We start from the raw sequence: 625 nt of genomic DNA on the forward strand, positions 1-625 counted from the left end.
GGGGGGGGGGATGATGTGGGGCAGGCCGGGGGTACCGGGTGCAGGGCTGGGGGGGTTGGAGTGATGGGGACAGAATGGGGGTGCAGGACGGGGAGGCTGGGGGCAGGACTGGAGTGTAGGGTTGGGGGAGGACAGGGGTGCGGGGATGGGGGCAAGCCAGGAGTGCAGGGCTGGCTGGGAGGGGGTCGCGGGTGCAGGACTGGAGGTTTGGGGGGGGTGATGCGGGCAAGCCGGGGGTGCAGGGCTCGGGGGTTGGGGGGGTGGGGGGAGGAGGGGGGGCAGGGCTCCCCCCCGCACGGGTGCTCGCAGACGCTGGGGAAGCTGGACAGCGCCCGCGGAGACCCGGACCCGCCCATCGCCCGGCCCGGCCCCCAGCCGCACTCACCAGGGGCGCGGGGCTCCGCACTCGGACGTGGCTCGGGCTCCAGCTGCTGCTCCCGGCGGCCCCGCGGTCGCTTTTATACCCGCTCCCCCCCCTCCATCCCCGGGAAAATTCCACAGGAAGTGACGGCCGGGGCCTCCGGGAGAGGGAGGGGAAGCAGCCCCCTGCACCGGCCCCAGGCATCCCCTTCACCGCCTGCCTGCAGCCCCTAGAGCCCCTGTACAGCTGCACTATGCCACCCTC

At 73.9% G+C, this 625-nt stretch overlaps 1 protein-coding gene across 1 annotated transcript in view; it reads right to left on the bottom strand.

Moving 5' to 3' along the window:
- The window catches only part of TMEM269 (transmembrane protein 269), a 33,355-nt gene extending 32,934 nt beyond the window's left edge, over window positions 1-421 (bottom strand). Inside the window, exon 1 of the mRNA XM_026659949.1 lies at window positions 386-421. The gene's annotated coding sequence lies outside the window, so the exon portion shown is untranslated. The remainder of the gene's footprint in view (window positions 1-385) is intronic.
- Window positions 422-625: the final 204 nt, after the last annotated feature.

This window comes from Terrapene carolina, unplaced genomic scaffold (genome assembly GCF_002925995.2).
Source record: "Terrapene carolina triunguis isolate 2854851 unplaced genomic scaffold, T_m_triunguis-2.0 Scaffold714, whole genome shotgun sequence".
NCBI lineage: Eukaryota > Metazoa > Chordata > Testudines > Emydidae > Terrapene > Terrapene triunguis.